Consider the following 25,615-nt stretch of genomic DNA (forward strand, 5'->3'; position numbering starts at 1 on the left):
TAACATTTTTTATAACAGCATTGATGATAAAGAGAGAATGCTTTCTTTTAGCATTTTTGATTATGTCATTGATGATGTCAAAGAGGGGCTCCATTTTTGTAGCGCAAGGATACAAATTTAACAAATATATGGGCGAGCACAACACATCTCATCATCGGGTGGCATCACTCTAGGGCTCACGACCAAGGAAACAACCAAGGCATAGACCTCGGCATCTTGGCCTTGGCATACTTAGCAATGGGCTACGAAGACTTTGTTGGCATTGTTGGCTGCACATGAGAAGCTCCCACTAACTGGTAGGAAAATCTTCCTGGGAGGTCACCCATCCCAGCAGTGTTATCACCCAAGTGCACTTAACTATCAAGTGACTATCCAATAGGCTAGTTCTTTTTATTGTTCTATACTACAAACATAGTCTTAATAAGCTAGTCTTGGGAGGGTCTCCCAAGTCTTCCTTCCATGAACTGGCATATAATACCTCATTAATAATAACAATTATCTTCATAATGAGATTCAATTTCATAATTAGAGTTAGTTTTTAAAAATGTGCGACATAAATCAATTTTCTTTGGAATGTATACGCACATTAAAATAAACTAAGTAATGGGGATGTTACAGTGACCACATCAAATAAGCTCTATTCTTCATCACATGTAGTGTCTTCCCTATACCTTTTCCAACGCTATTTTTTTCCTTTTCTTTTTATGCTAAGTTGGGTGTAGAGCTAGGCATAAGCTATTCACAAGGCACACCTAGGTAGGAAGCTATCAAGTGAGTTAGTATGAATCTATAGTTGATTATTGTATTTTTTATCTCTATCCGACTCAGCTTGGAGGGCGTGTCTTTTTCAAAGACCTTGTGGGCTCGTAGAAGGGATTCAAATATGCACTCCAATCATAGTACATTTAGATCTTAATTTACTATATCTCATGTCATTATGTCTTCCATGAACCATTTTGGGACTCTGAGTTGGCTGGAGGTATAGGCTTGTTGTAAGTGAAGAAGTGGACCTTCTTCACGTAGAAACACTGGATCTAGAGCATGGCAACTATGGTGGCTCATAGACCTTGACTAGACACATGAAGACACTGACATGATAGAGATCAGGAACCTTGGCTCAAGAGCAAATGGCAATCATCAAGTATGCTATACTAAGGAGCAACATGACAATGACATTGCATTCATCTCATATAAAAATGACAAGCAAGTACAATGCTTTATAGGAAAGTCTAGGTAGCACATCCTCCTACTGTGCTTATGCATTAGGGAAGTTTTGAGGTCTCAAAAATGCCCTCTAAGAGATCCTAGAGAGAGAAAATAATTTAAGAAATAAAATCATTTTATAGAATTTTTAAAATGTTTATATTTTGGTAAGTTAAAATATCAAAATTCGTTAATAAGTCATTGTCGTGATATTCTCGTGGTCACATCGAACCAGAAATCTAGGTCGCCATAAAGTTGGCAAGGTTGTCATAATGAAGATCTTACCTCTCCCCATTAAAGTGAAAAGTAATATTCAATTTGAATTTTGGTGGATACTCGATTTCTTCCCTCCATCGTTTCTCTCTTCTTTTTTTCTCCTCCTTAGTAGTCTCTCCTTTGTTTTCGTTCTTGCTTCCAATCATATCCTTAGCTATGGATCAATCACCCAATGATCTTTGTAACTCAGCTATGGATCAATCATCCAATGATCTATGTAGCTCTCATAAAAGACCTCTCTATCATCTTCATATTGAGTTGGATAGTGAGTATGAACCAATAAGAAAGAGAACAAAATCTATCACGGTTACAGAGTCTATGAAACATATACTAAGGTTTGAAGGAAAAAAGAATATTGATCTTTGGTTAGATGGAAAGCTATATCCCAAATATCCTAGCAGAAATAGCACTCCTCCTTTCTATAATAGCTCATCATTAATGAGGTTTATTGGTGATGGCTACAATGGATTTTTAGGTTATACACTTAACCTTGTTGCAGAAAAGGATATCCTTGGACTAGAGAATCATCTTTTGATGAAACACAATATAGAGTTGTTGCAGAAGCTAGAGGATTGTCAACAAAAAATTCATTCATTGGAAAAGTGTATCAAAGCTTATCAACGAAAGCAAACTTTATTAGGCCTTCGAAATCGACAAAGAGCTCTTAAAAATATTGAGAATCTCAAACGAGGAGGAGGCTGTGGTAAAAGAATCCAAGCAGCAAGGTATATTTTTTTTCACTTGAAAAATCTTAAATATGGATTTATTTAAATTACTTGCATTGATTTGTGATGTTAATTTTGCTTAGATCTCTTCTACAACCAAATACAAGTGAAAGAGATTCTTTAAAAGTAGCTCAATTTTATTATCATATTCTTCCTTCAGTAGTTTCAAAGGATATTTTGGAGAAGAAGAAATTTAAAAAGGCAAAGAAACAATGCTTGAAGTCATTTGTAAAGGATCATTCTTTGGATTCTGAGTTAGTACAGAAGACACTGGATAGTATTGGTATCAATCGAGATGCTTATATGCAACTTTTTCAGCTTTTACAATCAAATATGAAGCAAGGACAGGTACACAATTGCATACTTCCGAAGCCATTTGTGGTTAGGACTATCAGACAGAGAGTTAATAACAAAGTGATGGGGATTCTAGGTGAGCCTTTTCATATCAAGGCTAGCTTCAAGGGCAAGAAAAAGGAGGTCACATTTAATGAATTTAACAATATTTTCCTTGACTTGCCCACCCTACAATGCTTAATGATCAAATTTTATGACTTGCCAGTAGTAGCAGAGGCACACAGAATGGCTAGATTTGTGAATAAACTTGATGAAAGTGAGATTTTGAAATGTAAAAAATTGGAGAGAATCTCTATCATCTTGATGAATAGAGCACTTTCGTCAGGTCATTGCAATCACTCAACATCATTTAGTGGTTAATCTGAATATAACATCTGGTGGCTAGGAGCATTTGAGGTAGATACTGAGAATTTTGATATATTATATTGGGTTTTTCATCAAACATCAATACCTAATGTTATTCAAAGGCAACAAGCAGGAGAAGAGCTATTTGTTGAAGGATTTGGGAACTACAGGATTGAGTGGCACATAGCTGGTGACCTAAAGACACTCAAATGTATGTATAATGTATCAAAGGGAGCCAACTCGAGATCTCCTTGCTTATACTGCATGTCACATCTATAGAGTTAAACTCAAGCAATTGGAATAGAGCTCCCTCTAGGCACAATAAGGATCCACAATTTAAACTAGTCTTGGACATTCCTTTAGCAAATGCCCATATTTGTACACTTCATGCACTTTGCAGGATAATTAAAAAGCTTGTTCATCTCTATATAGGATTTGCATGGAAGCTAAAGCCGTTATCAACTAGAACAGATGCTATAACAAAGGTTGAAAAAGTTCTCTCTGCAATTGGTTTGCATGGTGGCAATGTTGTTATTGAACCAGATCTTCAGAAGTCTAAGGATGGTAATTGTGTCCCAAAAAAACCATCTATTGGTGGAGTGAAGGCTAGAAGGTTTCTAGGCTTTCATGGGAGACTTGGCAAGATAAACTCAAGAAATGGTGGCTCAAATATTAAATTTAATCAGTGGAAATCCCTACATAATGCAGTTAAGGATCACACTGATAATGGACAAGCTCGGAATAGAAAAGCTAAAGTTTGGAAAACACTAGACAAAGTGTTTTTTTATTGTGATAAGACTAAATGGAATGATGATGATCTCAAAGACTTTAAAAACCAATTGAACCTTTTCAAAAAGGCGATGACAGAAGCTTGGGGTGATCAACACTTTACTCACTATATGGTAAGAAGTTTGTATGTGTTTGTTTCTTCATTGTCGAACTCATATAATTTTTTTTAATAACTTTCTTTATTTGTTGACTATGCAGCATATTCTATACAACCATGCTCCATACTTTATTAAACAATATGGATCTCTATCTATCTGGTCAACCCAAGGTATGGAAATATCACATTATCAAGCAAGAACAAAATATTTCAGACACACAAGACATGGAGGTGGAAGACACAAAGCCAACATTTTATTAGAGGTCTTTCAATGGTTCTATCGACAAATCTCGCATAAATTCAAGCTTAAAGATACAACCACATCAAGTAATACATCATCTTTAGCAAGGACTATACAAATTGTTACCCAAAGAAGAAAAGATAGATATTTAAATTCTTGCGCAAAGCAAAGATTTACAGAATGGTTACAAACCAAACAAAGAGTTGGGAAAATATGGGTTTCAAGAAACCCTTAATCTTTGGCATCTTCTAGTCTGATTGTGTTGCAGAAGAGTCCTTAGTTTCAGGCACCTCGACAGGGCCTCCAGAGGAGTCCTTAGTTTCAGGCACCTCAACAGGGCCTTCAGAGGAGTCCTTGGTTTCAGGTAGCTCGACAGGGCCTCTAGAGGAATCTTTTGTTTCATCCCACTCAATAAGACCTCTATATTTCAAAAACTCCTGTTTTTGATAGCCTGGAAGAAGCTTTAAATTCTTACTATCTCCTACATAAGAGAGCAAATAGGAGCCAAGAACTCCAAAATATCTAGCTCTAGATCCATTGTATCCAGGCATGAAGCCAAAAACTCTTATGGCTTCTTCCTTCCCCACTAAAATGATCTTGTCCAAACCTCTACTGAAAACTTGAGATCCAATTACCTTTGAGATAGCTCTCAAAGCCATCATTGGTAGACTTGGAGAGCTTGACAATCTACTATGATATATTACAATTGTTTGATTGTTTAAGTTTCCAATATAATGGCCAAGACTTTGATTTTTTCCAAGCTTCATTGGCCTAGAGCCCTTGGCCCTTCCAAGAAAGTTGTCCAGATCTTCAATCTCAATCTACACAACAAACCACAACAGTATAAGATATAAGATATTTATCTATAATGCATAATAAAGTCTAGCATAAACTCAATGGGTAACTTCAAATTATATTTCATACCTTAGGATGTTCGTCTTCTTCAAGAAGACTATCATCATAAAGATTTATTGAACTCGTGGGTTTCTCATCTGATGGAGACTTCAATCTCTCTTCATACCCTACATCATCAATATGAAGTTTCTTCTAGACCTGCAAGAACTCTTCTTCTGTAGGTAGCCCCCCCTTTTCGTATTCTACGATCTGATTAATACATGTATGTAAGGCTATAGAGCTGTCTTGGAAATTCTCTCCCTCAACATCAAGACTTCTAGTGGTTCTTGTTCATAACCTATAAAATTCATGTCATTTTTGCCCCAACCTGCAAGGATTGCTAAGTAATAATCTTCTCTAAGATCAAAAAGATGTTGAATATCATTTAGCAACACATATCTCTTCTTGTTGATAAGATAAGTGGGAAATGTTGGAACACATGCAAGAGGACCTTCTTCATCAACCTGTGCACTTGGCTCAATCTCCTTTTCTTCCACCATTGTGATATTGTCACTCTTGAACAAACCTACATCAAAACCTTGGACAAGTTGATTCTCAATATATTCTTGGAACATCTCCTCCTTCTCTTCGACCTCCTTATCCATACTTGCAATATCCTCTAGCTTTCCCTGTTGGTCTATATCTGGAGAAGAATTTTCCATGTACTGAAGATACACAATAAATCCAACGTCCTTGTGGATCAAAAGGCATTGCTGTTGATACCTGTGGAAAGGGCAACATGTTTCTCTCTTTCTGAATTTCTCATCAATGAGGTTGAACATGCCTAGCAAGGTTGACCTAGATGTACTAGTGCCTCCCATGACATCACTATAATGAACAAATCCATTGACTTCCAAACCTTGAACATGTCTATTATAAAAACATCTGTACTCCTTAAGTTTATCTTCAAGATCCTCCAATAACTCCTTCAAATCAAAAGGAACATTGAAAATTTCCCTGATATAGCTAAACTTGGAAGAATTTTCAGTGGTATGTAAGAAATTAAAGAGCCTATCATCAAAAGTCTCCATTAGCTCCTCCTCATCCATTCCTTCCAGAGATAGCTTTCTCTTTATCATCTTGACCAACAAACGCGAAAACAAGGTGTTCAAGGCAAATGCCAGTGAAGAAATCGTGTTTCACCGGACACTACTTGAAGACGAAATTTATTTGAATATCTCACCGGTGAAACGCGATAGTTAGCAAAATATCACTAACCAGAGACATTATTTCGCGTTTCACCGGTCAAAAGATGCAAAACAAGAAGAGAAACATGAACTATGAATTAATTCTATTAAAACACAGAAATTTATGATAAGATCCTTTTTGGAAGTGTTGTGCTCCTTTTAAAAGATAAAAAGCACATAGCATCTATAATTTTTCAAGTGTTGTCAAAAATTCTTTCTATATTAATCAAATTGATTTTGTTCAAATACTTGTAATAACAAATTTTGTTACCTATTAGAAATTGTTGAAGTGCTCTTCAAACAGGAAGCAAAGACCTTGAAGGGAAGTCGAAACAAAATTTCAGGAGAAACGAAGACAATATCGGAGAGAATGGCTTCGAAAAGCTTTTATATTGATCGTCAAACGTGTGTTGATAGTTCCAACGAAAAAGTTTGTGTAATGATGAAAAATAAACGCGACCACAAATTTGGACGAAATTTCCAATATTTTGCACGCACGAAATACCTCAGAATACATGCACACGTGTCTCACTTAACACACCATATCAAATTTCTCAGAAGACATGTGCACTCCCTTTTTTCAAGATTACGTCGCACATGTTTTACTTAACACTTCGCCAAGTAATGCATGTGCCATCGAAATCCCCCAATAAAGGGAAGCAATGACTAAATTCGTTTCATATTTTTATGGTCATGGAGCACATTTTCGTGGTCATGCAATAGGGCCTTCGAGCACATTTTCATGGTCATGCTGTGGTTGTGAAGAACGTATTCGCGTTTCACCAGATCCATTGACAAAATTCGTTCTAAACGGATTTTTCCAGTAAAGCGTGAAAGAAGGTATGGTTTTCTGCATCCTCCTTCTCTTCTGCATCCTCCTTCTCTATGCCCAGGCGTCCATTCATTGCATTTTTTTATACTTTTCCTTAATTTTTTCTATTATTATGAGCTTATGAGCACTATAAACGAATTCTTTCCATAGTGTGAGCATTCCTTAATGTTGTGGAAATTTAAGGCGATCCTTCAAACTTTTTCCTTAATTCTGTGGATATTTTAGGTAATTTTAATAGCATTTCTTAGATCAAAGCTTTGTTTTTCTTTGTTTTGTTGATTACTTTGCTATTTATGAGTTGTCTGGTGAAACGCAAAAAACAAAATGCTGCAAGGAGGCCTCTTGTGTGAAACTCGCATTTCACTGGACACACTGGACAAGAATCCGGTGAAACGCGAAAACAACATGATGCAAGGAGGCCTCTTGTTTGAAACTCGCGTTTCACTGGACACACTGGACAAGAATCCAGTGAAACGCAAAAACAACATGCTGCAAGGAGGTGCCTTATCTAAAACTCGCGTTTCACTGGACACACTGGACAAGAAGTCTGGTGAAACGCGAAAACAACATGCTACAAGGAGGCACCTTGTCTGAAACTTGCGTTTCACTGAACACACTGGACAAGAAGTCCGCTGAAACACAAAAACAACATGCTGCACAAAGGCCTCTTGTCTAAAACTCGCGTTTCACTAGACACACTGGACAGGAAGTAACATCTTTTTTTTTGGCAGATGGCTAGGACTAAAGCAACAGCAAGGAAGGGGAAGATTGATCCTAGGGGTTTAACATCAAAGATTCATGAATCTTCAAAGCCTCCAAAGCCCTCTAGAAAGTCAAAGCCAAGGAGAAAGTTTTCTTAGAATGTCAGGTGCCTAAGGGAGATTAGGAAGGCAATAAAGGCTCTTGACAATGCAATTCCAAAGTTGTCTTTTCAGAGGCTTGTCAGGGAGATTTGTGACAAATATAGTTTGGATAGTTTTAGATGGACAAGAACAGCCCTTAATTGTATACAAGAAGCCACATAGGATTTTTTAATTGAGTTTTTTCAAGATGCCTATATTTGTGCTGCTCATGCTCATAGGCTCACACTCATGGACAAGGACATGGTAATTCTTAGGAGGCTAAGATATAGATTTTCAAAGGTCCTTGAGCCAATTCCCCTCACTGATGAGAAGACATTTAATATCTTTAATGTGCCCCCAGCTAGGAGAAAGAAAGATGATTCTGGTCCCAAGGTTGAGGATGTCACCCATGAGAGGGATACAAGGCAACATGAAAAAAAGGAGAAAGCTAAAGAGGAACAGGCAGATAAATTGAGAGAATATAGGAGGCAAAGGGCTAAAGAAACGGAAGCAGAGCAACTAGAGTCCTTTGAAAATGAGTTGGCCACCCTTCTTGAAGCAGCTAATCCAAAAGGATTCAATGTGTTTTGTTTCTTACCTGGTGACTTAGGCAAAAGAACTGAGATTATCTCCTTTGATGCTGCATGTGTTCAGATTCTTAAGGATAAAAGAAGAGAAATAAATGACAGTATTATTCTTGTTGGCCTAAGGTATATCCACCCATTATTACTTCTACTTTTTGATATTTTTTTAACAATAAGATTTTTCTTGTTTATACTCGCTATTTGTATGCCTTTTCTAGGTGTGTAATGCATGAGTTTCCTTTGGATATGCAACAAAAACTTAAGGTTCTTGATCCATCTATCTCATTCTTTATGAGGAACGAGCTTGATACAAGTTTTGTTGAGCAATGGTTCAATCTGATTGACTTCGATACTTTGGAGCTCCTTATAATTCCATATAATGAAAAGTAAGTGATTCAATATTCTATTAGAGTTTTTGAGATTTTATCCTTCTAATTTGTTGAGATATGATTGCTTTCAGTTCTCATTGGAGCTTGATTGCAATAGACTGTGTGGATAAGCAATGTTTTTTAATCAACTCTATGAAAGGAAGTCATGAAAATGATAAATTGTAAGTTATATTATCCAAGGGCTCCTTAATATTTCAATTCTTCTTTTTTTGTAAGTACTCTAAATTTCAATATATTTTATATATATAGGTGCAAAAAGATTAATTGAAGAGCTAGAGAAAAGACCCCCTATGCCGTCTGATTTTCTTGCAACAATGCAATATAGACAAGTTGCGGTAAGTTATTGATTAAAATAATTGAAACATAAGTTTATTCTATGAACTACCATCCGTCCTCCTTATAGTTTTACTTTGTGTTGGTGGTTGCAGTGTCCTCATCAGGACGATAGCCATTCTTGTGGCTGGAGGGTGATTGCAAATGCTAGAAGAATGGTTAACTTTGTTTATCTTAATGATGATAAACATGTAAAGGTAATATGAAATATGCTAAATTTTAAGATAGATATTCATTGCAAATAGTCCATTAATGATAAAAATATAGTCTATTGTAAGAACAATAATGAACTAAAACTCTTTTTTCTATAAATGTGTGACAGTTTTCAAAGGATTGCTATGCATCTGAGCATGTTTGGTATGTCAGAGCAAAGCTCTTGAAGTATATAATGGTCAATTGTATACAACCAACAATAGAGATTGGTGGGGATTTGCACCATGAAGGAGATGTGGTGCCTATAACCACGGAAGGTGAAGCCACAACTTCAACACCTTTACCCACACCTTCTATACCCAAGACATCAAAGAAAGGCAAAAGGACTCCTAGAAAGGATAGTTCTCCAAAAAAGAAATAGCTTTGCCATATCGCCTTGTAAGCCTTCATATATAGAAATTTTCCCTTCAGCCCTTGTATATCTCATAGAAATGGCAAATAGACATCTGCTACAAAATTTGTACATATATTTTATATTGATAGTAAAGATATCTTTTCTTGAATGTCCTTGTAGTGTATATTATTTTCTCTCCTTTTCAATATCTGCAAAAAATAAATTACAAATGTTTGTTAGTTAGGAAGTGAGATCTTGATATACATCTAAGTAGATATAATATGATGTAAAAACTTACTCATTTCTTGTCAAGTTGGAATACAAAGGAGCATGGTAGTTCAATGTCTTCATTTTGTAAATCCATCCTCACTTGATGTAGCGTACATGATTTTCTGATCTTTAAGATTGCAATAATATCCTCGTTGAACCAAATATCAAGATCCACTATAGGATCTTTGCTGAAATCATTAAGATTCTAGTCTAAAGCAACTAGACTACTACCAACAAAATGCCATCGACTATAGTAAAAGCTAAGGATCAAATTTTGAGTAGCAATCATATATTTACAAAGCTATAGAGTCTTGATCTATCTTACATATAATTTTTCCTTCTATCCTTGTATCCCATCCTTCATCAACAAATTGTATGATATGATCATATGTTAGTCTCTTCACTGAAAGCATGGTTTTTGTTATTCTTATCTCCATATTAGAGAAGAAATCAATAAATATATTAATAGGCATAAACAAAGTAACTTTGCTTAGCCTACTTGAGATATTAGATTTTAGTGCTTTCTGGATCTCAGAAAATATCTTACATCTATAGCCCTCACTAGTAGCTGGACTTGGCAAAGGCCACTCAAAGCTTGAAAAATCTGGCAAAGGAAGGAGGTTTATTGATCCCCATTGGCAACGCCGCATAGGAATAACGTAAGAATGGTCATAAAAGAATATTCCATTCTCTGCAAGCTCTGTCTTCTTTCTGCCTCTATACATTTCTTCTCCAATTAAACCATGTATAACATCAATAACATCAATAATAGACTCCACTGGTTGCCATTCCTCAAGATTAGAGGAATAGACATCTACAAGACAAACAAATATTATAATGGAAAAACCTAAACCATGTTTAAGAAAGTAAAATCTTTAAGAATCAAATTCTTACAATTTGGTCTATGCATTGGAAGCTTTGAAGATCTAGGTTTCAAACACAGCTCTCTATGCATGAACACATGTTGCGCTAGTACCTCTTTGATGCTATTCTTATTTGATCCAAGCTTAAAATCTCGAATTCTGCCCTTCCAAGCGCAGAGATAAACAAGCTCCCATGTATTTGCCTTTTTCCACGTTTTGCTTGTTGCATGGTGATCCAACTACCTTTGCTAATGATAGTAGGAATCCATCTTCCATCAGTTTGGAATGAGTTAAACACTGATATGGATGTGATTTGGGAGCTTGGACGCCTTGTTGAAGGTCGAATTTCTGTATCCATGGTAGAAGAGAGAGAGACATGCACACAGAGAGAGAGAGAGAGAGAGAGAGAGAGAGAGAGATGCATAGAGAGAAAGAGAGAGAGAGAGAGGACTAGGCTACCATAACGGAGGGAAAAACAATAGAGGAATAAAAAAAAGGAAGGAAAAAAATGAGCACCATGCTTTTCACTAATTTGAATTTCGATTACATCAGTCATTATCATTAATCTAGAAACATCATTAAATAAAAGTAGCCAAGACCCTATGCCATTAATGCAAAAGATCTCATAATCACGAATATAAGAGACTAAAAATAGATAATAAAAATAAAAATTCATAATATTATTATATTTATATGTTTTTGTAAAATGATTTTTTAATTTTTTTTAAATAGAAGTTCCGTTACGGAGGCTTTGCTCTTATTGGTCTAGAGCACTCTCTCTCCACATCCTAAAAGGCATTTTTGAGACCTCAAAACTCCCCTAATGGGATTCTTGTCCTAAGCCCTCATTGCTCCATCTAAAGAGACTCAAGTAGGTGTGATTGCAGCTCCTCAATCACAACCTGATGTACAAAGCGTGCAGAGGATTTAGTGAAAGCAACACCTACAATGTGTGGGCACACCATAAACATGGCAAACACCAGAGGTTGTCGCGGAAAAGGCTAAGTGTGGGTACCATAAACATGATGGGCATCTAGAGGCTGTAACAAGGGCCTCACAAAGTGTACAGAGGTTGTAGTACAAGGCTACATGAGGATTTTACAAGCTTATGTCAGAAGCATTAGGGCTAGGCAATACAAGGCTCAAAGAGTCTATTAGAATTGAAGGACTGATGAGGCTTGTCCTTCTCTTGGTGGTCTTCTTCTTCTTCTTCTTCCTTTGCTCCATGGTCTTGTTCTTCTTTAATTGTAGCAAGAGAGGCCTTCTGGGACCTTTTTTTGGTGTGGCAGAACTTCTCAATGTGTCCGATCCTTTTGCAAAAATTACAGAAAAGTTGATCATTCTTGCCTTTGTACTTGTTGCCAACATATAATGCTTGATCATCTCTAAAGGTGCTTGGTTCTTCCTTAGTTTTTAGCTTCTTTTCCTCCTCTAACAGTGATGCCTGGATATCAACAAGCTCACGGTTTGGCATATTGATTAGAGTTGTTGACACATTATTATATTCAGGAGTCAAACTTTTAAGCAGAACACCAATGCAAACATCTTCCTCCACTTTAATGTTGATTCATGCAAGCTGGGTTAGAAGTCATTCCGTGTAATTTAGATGTGTGGCAAGTGATGTGTTGGATTTCATGTCAAGCCTAAAAAATTCAATCAAAGACCATACTTTGATGACTTAGACTGTGCCCCAAACAAAGTGTCAAATCTCTTCCATGTATCATGCAAAGTATCACAATTATCCACATGGGGGATATAGCTATCATCTAGCTCCAGTTTGATAATGGCTTGAGCCTTATCGTCATTCTTTTGCCAAGTGACTATTAGGTCCACATCACGAGGCTTCTTTTCTTTTCCACTGGTAATGGCCCATAGGCCTTTTTGCATTAGGATGAGTTTGATGTGGGTTTGCCAGGTGTGAAACATGACTCCTTTCAAGCGAGTTGTTGGAGAGTCTTTTCCCATGTTGGATTTTCAGCGACATCAGCAAATGAGCTCCAAAATTCTCAACAAAAGAAATGATCTTGAATGTGCTAACAAGAACAAGTGCCCAGAAAGAAATAAGTGACTAGTATCAAGAGATACTTGTGGAGCCAGATGCTCGAGAGATCTTCAAATCTTCAATGAGTCTTCAAGTTGTATTCCCTTCCTTGATTTGATGCTGGAGTAGCCCAAAAAATCTTAGATCTCATGTAAGCCAAAGCTATCATGAATTACAAGAGTCACTGGATAAGTGTCAAGAGACACCATGCTTGATTCTTCTTAGAATGCTTGCAAATCTGCCAAGAACTCCCCTCCTCAATGATTTTATGTGAGAGTATGTGCTAGAACTTCAATATTCAATCATATCATAGTGGAAATGGAATGATTTAAATGTCAAGAGAGAGAAAATGAGGTAAAGGATGAGCTTTAGTACTCTTGGCTATGGAGTTTGCAGTTTAGGGTTTCTGGGAAGCAAGCTTGTGACATGGGCTTCAAAAGCCCTATGCATTTGGGCCAAATCATTGTGCATAGGAGAAGCAAGGACAGTACGAATTGAAGCAGGCGCAACTAGGACAGTGACGTGTTGCAAACGATATGCTAAGCCAATGGAGGCTTAATGTCAAGGTCTTATGTGATAGGAAGCTTTGCCCTGAGCAAAGGCACAACTCTCTAGAAGGAAGTGTGTTGATTTATGGCCTATATGAAGAGATTTGAGAGTTTTATCAAAGGCAGGTACTGTGTGGCTATGGCTGCCATGGCAGATTGGTGTTGGTAGAGTTGAGAACTGAGGCCATTGGTTAGCCTTGAGTTGGGCAATGATGGAGGAGAGATAAGAGAGCAAAGAGAGGACCTGAATCATGCTAATCCATGCTCAGTTGCACTTTGATACCATGTAGAAACATGGGATCTAGAGCATGGCATAGACCTTGACTAGACACATGAAGACACTGACATGATAGAGATCAGGAACCTTGGTTCAAGAGCAAATGACAGTCATCAAGTATGCTATACTGAGGAGCAACATGACAATGGCATTGCATTCATCTCATATAAAAATGACAAGCAAGTACATTGCTTTATAGGAAAGTCTAGGTAGCACATCCTCCTACTGTGCTTATGGGATTCTTGTCCTGAGCCCTCATTGCTCCATGTAAAAAGACTGAAGTATGTGTGATTACAAATATCTCAACACTTCAATGTTATCACATTTGGATCCTTCCAACTTTGGGATATCATTATCAATTTTTGTGTCTCCTTGTATCTTCCAAATTTTCTTTTTATGCCAATGTCAGTTCTACTAATTCTAGTGTGAGCTTAATTGTCTTTTCTTAGTGTTCCAAGCAGTCTCTACTCTTCATTATATACCGCATCATCTTGAAGCCCTTTCTTTCTATGTGGTATACGTAAATCATAGTCTCATAAGCTGTGAACTTGATAGGGTGGGCAGATGCTTTGATTAGGATAGTTAATTCACAATTAGCTATATCACCTCTCTGAGTGCTTGGTGATGGTTGATAAGGTGGTCCAAGCTACTTGTGCTCTTTAAGTGGATTTGGCCAAATTCACAAATGCTAAACTGAATGCCGAAGTTGGTCCTTTGCAAAGGAGAAAAATATTTATGTCCTCATTAAGAGGATCCTTTACTAGTATTGGCATGTTTCCAATCACGTGTTGCTCTAAGTCCTACGATCCACAAATTTCTTTTTTGCAAAAAGAAAATTGTCATGCTATTATCTTTAGACAATGTTTACCAATGACTCTATTCTTACACATATTTTACAATTGAAATTCACCCATATCATTATCACTTTTACAATAAGAGAATGTTTCTTATTTGGCTCTAGTAGTTTCTATTGATTATTTGTTACTTAATCATCAATCATCATAGGCACTGGTCTACTCATAGGTCTACAAATTGGTTGGTCTAATGTGCATGTTCCTCATTTTTCTATCCTCTCCTCCTACAAAATTGAGTCAAGATTTCTAGCTTGGGAGAGGGGCCAAGTGTGTGTGGCCATACATTTTAAAGATACTTTTGTATGGTATAGTATTATTGGTATATTTACAAAGGTTGGATTTATTTTCGTACAAGAGAGGGTTCATGAACCCACTAGTCATAAAAGTCAAGATTGTACTCTAGTTTTGAAAGAGAGTCCAAATCAACTAGCCAAATAAGAAGCTCACAAAGATATGAGTTCAAGTTGTCGAAGAGTGATGGTCCATTGAAGCTATTATAGTGACATGGATTTCTTCTTCCATCAACAATTTATCGATAAGGGGGTGGTTGAAGAAACCCTTTAGGTAGAGTCAATGCACCAACTTTGATGATCACCCGAAGAGACATGGCCTTGCAGTAAGTGGAATCATGCTTTAGGAAGTTGAAGATCTTTCAATGTTTCATAGATGTGACCACTTCACTTCCAAGCATGGTGGCTTCATGGTGAAGAGTAAGCCATTTGTTTAGGAAACGACTTGAAGAGCTGCATAATTGTTGTAGCTTGGAAATAATACCATAGTCTGCAAGGAGTGCATTCCTTATGTAAGAGGGAAATATTCAATATTTCTTTAATTGTTCCTATGGGATCTCTTGTGCTAACTTATCCAAGATGGTAATGCTTTTGTGGAAGAGTTGTTCATCCTCCTCCCATGCAGGATACCATTGAGATGCCAACGAGAGCATGTCAATGTTAGCCATGCCTAAGTCCATCATGGCAAATAGTTTGGAGAAGGTGCCAAAAGTGGTGTCCAAAAGGATGAAGCACTCACCAAGGGGCTTTTGGATATGGACCAATAAGTCCTTGGTCATTTTGTATATGGATCAATATTGTTGTGACTTACTGATGTAGGCTAGAGGAAGGGGTTGATATGAACTTATCCTAATGGAGCCAACATGGAAATGTTTAAAGGAATGTCCTCTTCTAAGGGTAGTGGATATTTTTTTAGGGTTTCTTTTGGAACTGGTTCTATCAATTCTAGTGGTGGTGGGATCTAGGGCTGATCCATGATACTAAAATGAGTACTAGCCACTCATGCCCTACTTGTCAAGAAGGTCATATGAAAGGCTTGCTTTGATGAGCATGTGAAGCAATGATCCTTTGACAAAGGGGACCTTGTCCTACTTTATTCAATTAAAGGATACAAACAAAAACTCAAATTATGAGGCCTCGGACCTTTTTGTATCTATGTGATTAGTAGCATAGCGAATGTGGAGTTCAAAACTCTAGAAGGCCAGCTTGTCAACCACTTTAATGGCAGTAGAATTCTAAAATATTATCCACCTAGACACGGTTCACATGAACCACTGATGGTAAATGTGAAAAGACATATGTTGTGTATAGAACAAATGTTTTATGAATAGTTTGATAGTCAAATGATGAATCTCTAATCCTGACTACATATATGTGCATGTACCTCACTGTAACCCATTTAGTGGTAGCCAACACTCTCATTAATGAGGGACCCAATTATAATACCCTTCCATATTGCTATTGGAAGAACCTAGGGCAACCCTTATTGTAGCCCACCAATGTAAAGCTCAACCCTAATATGGAGGACAATCATATGCCTTGTTGGGTTGATGTAAGCTCACAAATTAGGATTTGTATAGAAACTATCCCACTCATCTTCTATGTTCTTTCAAACATTGAAGGAGTTGGCCAATAGCCATGTAATGTCAACTACATTGATGAACACATTCACCTTTAGTTAGCTCCCACCAATAGTAGCCATGTGATCATCACCACATAGCCTCCAAGAACATATAGCTTGAATCCACTTTTGGATGATTGCAATTCTCCACCTAGCAAACTAGCCAAGGCCATAGCCTTATTGACCCAACATTTAGATGACTATGCAAGTAAGAAAACCCTTGTTAACACCACAACAAAGTGGCAATGGCGGCCAAAAAACAATTCAAGAGAGAAGGGGGAGGGTTGTGATGACAAATCCGGACCAAATGATGATGCTAGAGCAATGGAGGATGTAGATCAGGCTAAGAGAGTGCATCAATGGCAAAGAAGAAGCATCAACGGCCTCCTGTCTATGAGATACGAGCCTCGGAATCGCGATTTCTATGTGTAAGTGAGCGGTTCTTGTATTTTATGGAAAATGATTAGAGAAAGTGCTTGATTTTGATTGCTCTTGATTTGTCATGTTGCATTCTCTCTGAAATATGAAAGAACACCATAAAATACAATGATATAATAATTTTTTGCAAAACATGCAAAACTTGTAAGTTGCAGTTTTGATAAAAATAATGGAATTTGGGATTTTGTTGAGTGTTTTGGGGTCATATGAGATAAAAATGGATATGAAAATAATGTTGAGTGTCCTTGATCAGTGAGAGCTCATAATTCTGAAATATCACATTTTTATGAAGAAAAAAATGAAGATAAATAGTGAAAAAATGGGAAATTTTAGTTTTTTGCACTAGAAAATTAGGAAAATTTAAGGTTTATGTCTATGAATGTATGGCATGGTTGTAGCATGAGGGATAAGCCTCAGTTCAGTTGTCTCTTCATGTTAAAGTCTGTTTTTATTATTTTTTATAAGAAAAACACACAAAAAACCACTCTTTACACTTATCAACAATCCAAAACCTAAACGGTAGGGAGAAAGAGGGGTTTTGATGCTAATTAGTGGCTGAAAATATATGAAATTCTAGTCTATTTGTTTGCGCATACCATATAGGGTGTTTATAAATTAAGTTAAAAGGGGATTAAGCCACACGAGAAGGCTCAGGGATAACCTTTAGCAACAAAGCATGACATGTAAACTGAAATCATGGAAATGCATGTTTGTTGCACACACACAATGCTGATTTATAAAATGTTTGAGAACTATGGCATTCACATTCACAATTACATTGCCCATATCACATGGTAACTCTTGGATGCATTGTAATTGGTTTCTGATATACATGGCCCGCATTAAGTTGTGAGGCATGTAAGCTGTAGGTTTAGGCACTTGGGTTCCTTGGGAGATTGTCAAGTGAGGAAATTTCTATCTCATGGATCATTTAAAACAAGAGTGGAGCTTGTTACGTCTGTGTTATTTGTGTTAGCGGTGCATCAAGGGGCCAATCCTCTCGATGTAGGAGAGCTGTAGTGGGACCACGGCATTCAACCAAGAGGTTGCCTCCTCTATGTTTGTTTTACGTGGTATATTATACCAAGATGTATGGGATCTCCCTCTAAGGAGAAAGGAAGGGAAATCGTTGGACTACATTCCATTACAAATGCAATATCTCTAGTAGCGATTAGGGTAGTGTACCCTCGGATGCTCTTGGCCGCGAGGCTGTGTGGGGTTGTCTTGAGAGTGTTAGAGGTCTAGCTAGTGCCTATAGCCAATGTCAGGCCTGTTCTAGGTCCCGACAAGTGATGCATTTGCAGGAGCTTTCTACAAGTGGCAGTTTTTGTACCTTGCTCGATTGGGACTTATTTTCTAGTGTATGCTAGAAATTAGTGAGCTAGACTCACAAGACCGTCAAGTGGAGCTCCAAAAGCAAGAAAGGGCTGAACGGGCTAGACGACGGGCCGAGATAGACAGAAGATACTCTCTGCAAAGGAGTGGCCGAATAGCTTTGCAAGGGCGGGGTTTTAATAACCCTAGCTTGGCACACAGTCCATTAGTGGGAGGAAGCTCTAGTTCTTCCCCCCTTCAATCAGTCCCTTCACTTCGAGTGGAGCTATAGTCTCAGTTGTTTGAACCCCTGTATAGCAAATCCTGTTGTTACCATGGTGGCACAACCTATTGTTATACCTACTGGAATGGTAGATTTGCCAACTTTAGGTTTCCCTCTACCCATCTTTAAGGGGAGTTAGTGGAGGAAGATGCGGAGCTCCACATTAGGGAGTTTCAAAAGTTGATGTTCAATTGTCGCATCTAGGATGAAGGACATTTAATGATGTTCTTTAACTAGACATCTATCAAATAACTTTGAATGAGCCAATAGAGCCTCAATATCGAATAAGAGACACAGATGTGATTGAGCTTGATCTTGGTACGCCAAATGATCCGCAACCAATTAAATTAGGGTCCATGCTCAGTTTGGAAGAAAGGGAGGACTATATGTCCCTTATCCAAGAATTCCACGACATTTTTGCCTAGAGTTATGATGAGCTGAAAGGTATTCCTCCCAGCCTGCCTATTCATACCATTCCTCGAAAGGAAGATAGTTGTCTTATGTGTCAGAAAGTAAGGTGTATGCCTTTCAAATTGAGGGATGGGCTATTCAAGGAGTTACAGAAATTGTGACAAGATGGTTTGATCTTCCCTGTTCAACACATTGAATGGTGTTCACGTGTTGTTATCAGGAAGAAGAAAAATAATCAAATTTAGCTTTGTGTAGACTTTAGAGAGCTGAATAAGCAAACAGTTAAGGACTACTACCAGCTGCCCTTTATTGACCAAATTTTGGACCAATTAGTATATAGGGAGATATATTCGTTTATGGATTGTTTTGCATAGAAGATAAGTTGAAAACAACTTTCATTACTACCTTTGGTACCTTTGCATACCATGTGATGGCATTGGTTTATGAAATGCACCTAGTTCATGGCAAAGAACAATAGACAAGACCTTCGGTGACATCTCCCCAGAGGAGTTGAAAGTATTTATCGATGACCTAAGGGAAGCCACCATAAGAGAAAGACAATTGATTATTTTAAGGAAGTGCTTAGAGCGCTGTAGATAATTTTGTATAGCTTTTAACACACAAAAATGTGTATTTGGGGTGCCTTATGGGCTATTGCTAGGCCATGTGGTTAGTTCAGTAGGGATCGCAACTGACCCTAAAAAGATCAAGGTCATAGTCGCCATGAGTCCGTCGCACACTCTGAAAGAAGTACATAGCTTTCTGTCATCTGTGGGGTACTACCAGAGGTTCATAAATGCCCTGGCAAAACGAACGTTGCCACTAGCAAATCTATTATCCTTTAGCTATTTATTTGTATAGAGTGACCCCTTCAAGGTAGCTTTTGATGATGTGAAACAGGAGCTAGTAAAAGCACCAATTTTAAAGGCACCTAAAAGGGGCGAAGTATTTTACATATTTTCAACAGCCACCGTGCATAGTATCAGCTGTTGTTTAGCTATTTATTTGTATAGAGTGACCCCTATAAGGTAGCTTTTGATTATGTGAAACAGGAGCTAGTAAAAGCACCAGTTTTAAAGGTAAAAGGGGTGAAGTATTTTACATATTTTCAGTAGCCACAAGAAGAGAAAGTTCTATAGCTATCTAAAAATAAGAATTACAGAGATGTGTAAAAAGGGGTTCTAACCCCTCAATAAGAAAAAAATATGAAAAAATGAAAAAAATTTCTAAAAGCAGTTGATTATCGCCTTGTAGAGGCCTGGTAGGTTCCTAGGAACGAGTTAGTCGATAACTTGTCTTCCTAGGGGTAGCAGCTAGCTGAAAAGAAAAGAAAGCAAGGTTTGACGAAAATAAAAGTGAGCATTAAAAAATGATTAAGTGTCGCCTTGTGAGAGCTTGGTAGGTGCTTGGGTAACGAGTCAAGACCTAAGACCAATGCCCTATTCTCCTTGGGTCACTCTACGCTCAGGTCCCTCCTTTTTACATGCCCGAGTATGGAAATCCTGAACCGAAAATGTGTTATGAGTAAAATATGATGACCAGGCTATAGGAGTCCTCACCTAGTAGGAAGTCCTGGTTTAGTTGTCCTAAGTTAGGTAGGTAGGTCAAACCACCACTAGGATGAGCTTTTTGATAGGGTTTTTAGCCAATCCGTGCTAGAGTAGTTGGTTAGAGACTTGCTCTGGATTTCTAACAGATTATGCTGGGCCTATCCCTTGTGGATTTTCATGCCTTGATTTTGTCAAGGGCTAGGGTGAGAGTTGTTCTTGCGCTTTGTTGATCATATGTTTTGTATCAGCTTGATACTCTTTATGATTATGCATGTGCATATCTGTTCATGGGATTTGACAAGATGAGTCACCCTATCCCGTGGTCACCAATGAGAGCTGAATTTTAGGAGCCAATTGTAAGTCGTGCTTGAAGCATTTAAGACTATTTTTGGAGCAAGAAGTGCCCGGGAAGCACTAAAGACCAAATTTTCATGAAAAATCAAACGGTGGCAGATAGCCGAGTTGGATTTTTCCTAGATGCATTTTGACGTCACGAATCCAATGCAAGTCTCGATTTGTCGAACGGAGGTCGTTTGACCCCCCATTTAATCCCCGTAAGGTTTGACATTGTCATCGTGTTGGGGGTTGAAGGTCTTCCACCGGGGTTTAGAGCAAAAGAGGAGTGTGGGATTCAAGGTTAGGAGAAGGAGGAAAGATTTGGTTTTGATAAGATTTGGGTTTTTGAGATGACTTAGATGAAGAAGAAGATCTCAAGCTTTTTCTTTTATTTAGCATACATGAATGGAATGAAAGACTTTGACGTGATCACATCAAATGCATATACGGATAATAAGCCAGTACATTTAGGGATAATCTCATATTTAATCCAAGTGCATATTCCAAATGCAAGCTCAAACGGTTTCTATTTCATGAACATGAATGGATAACAACTCCAAGATACAAGTACTTTGATGGTAGACTCAAATACATTCAAAACATAGATCAAAAGCTCATGAAATGCATTGACAAAGCATAAATTTTACTTCAGCCTTGTTTTAAAATAGTAATTTCCAGCCCATAATCAAGCTCCAAAAGTGTACATAATCCCAAGAATAAGCTTCTCTAATCATTCACAAATGAAGCTTGATGTTAAGGGATCAATTCCCTCTCTTACAACCACATAAATCACTTATTTACTCATCAAAATGGACAAGAGCAGTGGGCTGCCCTGTTTATGACTGGTTTTTTCAGTCCAAAACAGCCCATACAAATTCAAAATCCTCCCCTTTGCTTGCCCCAAAGTTACTCAAGTACTTGGGTACAAGACTTTGGCTTCATTGGACCATGAATATGGTAAAAGAATGAGAGAAGGCGTACATAAGAGCAGACTGAATACTTTTTCTCAGGTTTCCCCCTTTTATGGACTATCATATTACTCATTTTCATCATACCAAATGGATGGGTAAGAAGAGCTCTCACCTTCCTTGTTTGTATCTCCTTCTTCAGCTTTAGTTTGCCTTGAGTGTGCATGTTTTGGAGAATTCACCATAGCCCACAGCTCATCCTCCATCTGCCACAGGGATGCAGGCCCCTTTTTTGCGCCGAAAAATGCGGGCTGCATCCTGCTCAGCACCCACTCTTCAGTTTGACCATTTAGGTCACTAATAAGTCATATAAGACCATTATTTCAAGTCCCACACAAACCTAGTGAACTTTTGGCACTTCTCTTGATTTCCAACCAAATTTCCCTCTTGAACCAATGTGATTTAGCCTACAAACTTTCAATTACTTCCAGCTGATCAAGTTGTGGGTTCCTATAGACTTAATTTTTGTCAATATACATGGTACAACTGAAAATTGTATGACAGTTACAAAAGAACTTATGAAACTAAGTGATATCTAAGTCGGTTGTTGGGTAACAATGACTGAGTTATGTATGAAAGTTCCTCACATGAATCCTAATAAAGTTCTTCTACAAACATAAGAATTCTATGATTTATATTATGAACAAAAAACTCTCTGACATTCACCCCCTCCTAACCTGCACATCCTCCGGCATGTGCCATTTCACAAAATTACGGGTTAAGGAGGCTCTTCTTCTGACATTTCTTCATCTTCATTCTCTAAGTCTTCTTCATCTTTCTTGTCTTCAAGTAGATGGCTCGCATCCAAGTCATCAAGCTCATAAGTAGATGACTCTCTTCGTTTGAAGAGCTTGATATGTTTACTGGCTATTGGTATCTTGACCATGGTCCCATCCATTTCAACCAAAGTATAAATAACATTATCATGTACTATTTTCACCATATATGGTCCAAACCATCGCTTGGCTAACTTCCTATGAGCACTATATTGATTGTCCAAGCTGCTGTCATAGACAAGTACCCAATCATTCTCTTGAATAGCTCTTGGACGGAGTCGATGATGCTTGTCAAACCTCTTCTTATTCTTCAATCTTGCTGCCTTCAGCCTTTCAATGGCTGTCTTGACATCTTCTGGCCTTCTTTCAAGCTGCCTTATGCGCAAAATCAGCAGCTCTTCTCTATTTATGCCTTCATCCCAAGGCAAGATACTCCATGTGATAATAAACTCCTCAATAGGCATAATAGGTGGCTGCCCATATATTAGTTCAGCCGGCATATAACCTGTTACTGCACTATGGGTAGTTCTATCAGTCCATAACGCGAATGGAGGCATTCTAGGCCATTCTCTCATCTTTCCTTTGCAAGATTTTGCCAATGCTTTGAGAATTGGTTGATGACCTCTTTCACTCTTACCATTGCCTTTAGGATTGTAGGCTGATGTAAGAGAAAGCTTGATTCCCAATTGAGCAAAGAAATGGTGAGCCTCATCGACGTCCAATTCTCCTCTATCAGCAGTTACTTTGGCAACACAGCCATACCTACAAAATACCTCTTCAAGTAAAAATCTACAAACAGCTTGAGTAGACTTTGTTGTCAAGGCTTTTCCTTCCACCTAATTTGTGAGATCTTCTCTAGCAAGTACTAGATATCTCATGTTCCAAATTCCTATAGGCATGGTTACTAAATCAATAACCCATCTATAATGAATAGATAAAGGAAAGGTAGGCTGAAGCCCATCTCTATGCTTAACCATAGAGTACATTTGACAAACATGACAAGACTCAACAAAATGCTCAATGTCTTTATACATGTTTTGCCACCAAAATTTCTCCTTTATTTTGGCAAAAGTGCCCCATATGCCTCTATGGCCAACCAATAGGCGTTCATGAAATTCTTGCATGATCTGTCTTTGAGTCTTCTTGTCTCCTAAGACACGAATAGGTGCTCTTCCTTTCTTTTTCGCATGCCTCCAAAGGTAGCCCTCTTTAAGAAAGAAGCCATAAGCTTTTCTCTTGATTCTCTTGAACTCTTCATTAGTCCAATCTTCCTTCTTTGTCATAGTGCTTAGAAATTGGCCAATTTTTAGCCAATCACCTGCATAATATTCTTCTTTAAAGTGTGAACAAACTAAAACAAAACATTGAGTATGCTATCTTTCAGCTGCCCACCGTCCTTCCATGGTTGTTTCTTCTTTCTTTGCTGTTGTAAATTTTGTTTCAGCAACTGAACATGTTGTACTTGCTGTAATTAATGATGTACCTACATTTTTTACAGTTGAACCATCATTAGGTACAGCTGTATTTGCTGTTTTCAGATCTAAACCTGCAATTACAGCATCATTTTTAGCAAATATAGACTCTGATTCTTCCTCATCCATCATCTCTTCTTCATCCTTATATCTGGCACGCGAAAGCATGTCAGCAACTGGATTATCTCTTCCTGCAATATGTTTCAAATCAAGATTTAAGGATTTAATATAGGCTATCCATCTTAGCATAGCTATGTTGGGAGTGGAGCACTTGGCAATCATGCCCAAGAGTGGAAGACAATAGGTTTCAACTATTACATGTGCGCCCATGAAGTACTCCCGATCACATTTCAATGCAATTACAACTCCCAAATTTCTCTTTTAATTTGAGCATACCTTCTTTGACGTTCATTAAGAACCTTCGCTCCAAAGCGAATTGCATATCTATTGCCCTCAAGATCATCTTGCCCGACTGCCCATCCTATTTCAATAGGACTTGTGTCCACTGTGAGTATGATAGGTTGTCGATTAGAGTAATTAGCTCTCTTTAAGGTGGGGGTAGAAATCAGCAATTTCTTCAATTTTTGAATAGCTTGAGTATGCTCTTTTTCCCATATAAACCTTTGGCCTTTTCTTAGCAGTTAATAAAGATTTTCAGCAACATGAGCGAAATGTGGGATCCAAATAAGATAGAAAACACATGCTCCAAGAAATCTTCTCACCTCCGAAATATTTGTGCATATTTTCCGCATTTTGCTAATAGCATCAATTTTGGTTGGAGAAGGCTTTCGGCCATATGGTCCACACATATGCCCTACCACAATGTAATATTTCCACATGATCGTATCACTTCCCACACGCCGTGCAAACCCTGTGCAAAGGGTATCTCTCGCGTTTAAATTATTGGCCGCGTAATGTGTGAGCCGCACGAGGAAAATAGGGTCCTCTGCGAATGGCAAACTGAACCGGGTGTTAAAAACTCCAAACCGCACGGAAACACCCTCTTGGGAGGGGCAATTCAATTAATTAATTGCAAATTTTTTTATGTATTTATCCCTTTCCCCCAGCCGATGCATGGCTGGAGGAAAGGGAGTATGTGGGGGGGATGGGAAAGTGGGGGTTGCATGGGCAGTTTCCCCCACGTGGGGGGAGACCCATTCCCCACCCCCACGGCCTATAAAAACACCCCCTTGATGGGGGGTGTGCTTAGGAGAGAGGAGGAGGGAGACTGTGAGGAGAGGGAGAAGTCGCCTTGCTGCCCCGCCAAGCCTGCCGTGTTGCTGCCGCCCGCCAGCGTCGCCACCAGCTACCCCCGTCCGCCGTGCTGCCGCTGCAGTCGCCAGCCCATCGCCACGACGTCCACGTCCCGCCACGTGCCACAGAAGCTCCTTTGGAAGCTTCTTTGGAAGCTTCCATAGGGGGGCCTCCTAAAGGGCCTTCCCACGACCCCAAATCCTTTGCCACCCATTGCAAGCCAATTTCCCACCATTTTGGGCCAAAAAGTCCTTTCCCACGGCCATTTTTCCAACTTCCCTAAAGGGTTTTTTTATTCCACCCATCTCCAAAGGTTCCGTCCCATCCCAATTCCGGGAAAAGGCCTTCCTATTCCTCCCTGGAACTTCTAAGAAGAGATGGCGGAGCCTCAAAGACCACCACAAGATCCAT

The 25,615-nt window shown here is 38.4% G+C and overlaps 1 pseudogene; it reads right to left on the bottom strand.

The window, feature by feature from the left end:
• The window catches only part of LOC148020343 (E3 ubiquitin protein ligase RIN3 pseudogene), a 42,209-nt pseudogene extending 16,843 nt beyond the window's left edge, over positions 1-25,366 (bottom strand).
• Between the last annotated feature and the right edge of the window lie 249 nt (positions 25,367-25,615).

Source organism: Lygodium microphyllum, chromosome 19 (assembly GCF_053477565.2).
Source record: "Lygodium microphyllum isolate KBCC chromosome 19, Lygodium_microphyllum_v1.1.10, whole genome shotgun sequence".
Classification (NCBI taxonomy): Eukaryota; Viridiplantae; Streptophyta; class Polypodiopsida; order Schizaeales; family Lygodiaceae; genus Lygodium; species Lygodium microphyllum.